This window comes from Aplysia californica, unplaced genomic scaffold (genome assembly GCF_000002075.1).
Source record: "Aplysia californica isolate F4 #8 unplaced genomic scaffold, AplCal3.0 scaffold00152, whole genome shotgun sequence".
Classification (NCBI taxonomy): domain Eukaryota; kingdom Metazoa; phylum Mollusca; class Gastropoda; order Aplysiida; family Aplysiidae; genus Aplysia; species Aplysia californica.
Window position 1 is genome coordinate 805,913 of NW_004797422.1, and position 2,885 is coordinate 808,797.

A 2,885-nucleotide genomic window follows, 5' to 3' on the forward strand; every position below is an offset into this window, starting at 1 on the left:
TGTGTGTGTGTACATGTGTCATAATATCAAGTCAACATCAAGTCTTTAAGTTGACACATGGATAATAATATACAACGTCGGACCGAGTTGAGCTTCGAACCCTCAAACCCACAAGTTCACAACTACGGGTCCGGTATAGCCTAGCGACTAGACTAATGACTGCCTCGTTCCGCCAGAAAACCCTCCCTCAACGTCTACCCTGTAAAGAAAGGTTTTCACGTCTCGCCAGCATGTCGACGAGGATTCAGCTATCTGCAGTAATGTTGGCCACACGCAAAAACTTTAGAATGTTTTTGTTCATAGCCTCCTTGGCCGCACGATACTGCCAGTGAGCGGAAATGTTGTTACATAACTCACAGGAGCTGGGAAAGACGTGTCTGTTAGCCTCAGTATTTAAAAAAATATATTATTATAATCATTGGCTTGCCTCATCTGAAGGAACAGCATAAAGGAGAAGCAGTTGTCGCTCTTCATCAAGTCTGTATTGCTTAGTAGAGCGTATACAATATTATTATTGACCACTGTAATTCCCTCTTTTTTCCCCTTCAAGTTCCAGATCCGAGACAGACATCTGCAATTATTGCTCGTCACTTATTTCTTCGCTTGAACGCTCTTTTAAATAATCTTTACCGTCCTGGTTTTCTCCCGTCACCCAAACTGCTCAAGTTCTCTCTTAGTTATTTTTTAGGTTGTCCTCTACTTATATTACCTCATTTTATACCATGCCACTCTTTTTTTAAACATATTCTACTAGACAGCGAAGGTTTACTGGTTGTGAAATGGGCAGCAGCATTAAATTTACAAGGACGCCCCTCAAAAGACAAAGACGAGTCGTTAGTTTACTCAGGCGAAGTCCAAACGTACACATATTTATAGATTATAATTCATCTCCCCATAAGAAAACACGAAAAGACTACAAATAGCGACCCACACATAGAGATACACTCACACATCGTGAGATAAGGCGGAGTACTCAATACCACTACTTGCAACTATTTTGTCAAAAGAGCACTCTTAACTTAAATGCAGTTTGGACAACATTGTTCTCAGGCGACAGTGTCGTTTTTTTAAAATGGTGGATTTTAAAATATTTATCTTCAGACGAAAAAAAACTCTCAAAAAACTAAAGACATATGAAAATGCTACTTTATTTTAATTAGAATTAAAGCAAAAACAGTGTAGAACTTTTATGAATCTTTTTTTTTTTTATTGGTTTTGTTTTTGAGGTGGAAGGGGGAGGTTATGATCATAAAAAATTGCCAACAAAATCCGGTCTGAAGCTTAAATTAGCAGCACGCAGACAAAATCCGTCAGCTGTGGACCATGGTCTTCTTTTTTTCCCCTGTAAATCTTTTTTATTCCCAAACGTTCTCCTGACTCAGATTTAATAATAAATAAATAAATAAATAAATAAATAAATAAATAAATAAATAAATAAATAAATAAATAAATGATGATGATAATAGTAATGATATTGCTGCTATTCATCATCACCACCACCATCATCATCATCATCATCATCATCATCATCATCATCATCATCATCATCATCATCATCATCATCATCATCATCATCATCATCATCATCATCATCATCATCATCATCATCATTGTATAAAGAAGGTATTAAAACAGTTAAGACCTTGTTGTATTTCCCCAAAAAATATATATTTCACAGTTATAGTATTTGAGAAAAATAAATGGGTGATGACGCCACAGCAACAAAGTGTTCACTATAAGTTACGTATTGGTGTGGTTTGGACAATATCGGAAATATCTCCATCATCATCATCATATACACCATCATCATCATCATCATTATCATCATCATCATCATCATCATCATCATCATCATCATCATCATCATCATCATCATCATCATCATCATCATCATCATCATCATCATCATCATCATCATCATCATCATCATCACTTTAATTACGATGTTGTGGTCGTTATTTTAACGGCTGTTAACAACATGTCGTAATTTCCTGTCGAATACTTTTTTTTTCAGAGCAATCACTCAAAAAATGGTAGCTCGAAATAAAATAATACTTAAGTATGCTGCAAAACAGTTCCTTTTTTACTTTCGACCTGATCTGTTTCTGCCAAAGTCAGATAGTAGAGCTAGCTAGTGGCTACCTCAGAATTACCCAGTTCTATCTGCACACTACCTAGTTTTGAGAAATTTTATGTCAAAAGAATTTTAGCTTCACATCAAGTCAAACTTTTAAAAAAAATTGCAATTCTTTGAATATCTTGATAGCGACTACAAACAATCTTACGATTTTGATACAGCAGATGGAACATTTGGTTTCTGACCTCAAGGCCTTATAAGTAACTCAAAACGGCCAGAAATGTCAGACAGAACTTTCTAATTCTGAGGTAACGTAGTGTTAAATTCCGGTGTACATGTGGCATTCCTTATCTTTTCACTTAGTTCTACAGTCTAGTTCACATATCACGCGCAAACGAGAGGTCAGCGAAAGGTTATCTTGGTGATTTGTGCTTCTTTCGAGAAATGCACAAAAACAAAACAAAACAAAACAAACGAAAACAAAAACAAACAAACAAACTAAACTAAAAGAAAGCCAACTTTGTTTTAAATCATGGATATAAAATTAGGTATGACATTGTTCGTACCGTACGGGTAATGAATTATAGGCCTATCCTATGATTTAAAAATGTTTATTTTTTTTTTTTATAGTAGAGGGTTTTACGGCGCTCACAACTGCATAATAAGGTCATATGAGCGCTAATCAAAACTTTGCAGCTACGTAACTAAAAAAAAGTTGTTGACAGCCATCTACAAGTATGTCACCGAACATTGCACTGGACGAAAATACAACAAACAGAACTGAACACGAAAAACAAAGCAGCCCCCC

The 2,885-nt window shown here is 35.6% G+C and overlaps 1 long non-coding RNA gene across 1 annotated transcript in view; it reads right to left on the reverse strand.

Annotated features, from left to right (window-relative positions):
* LOC118477610 overlaps nucleotides 1-2,885 on the reverse strand; it is a 4,820-nt gene that overhangs the window by 711 nt on the left and 1,224 nt on the right. The gene's annotated exons all lie outside the window — the stretch shown is intronic.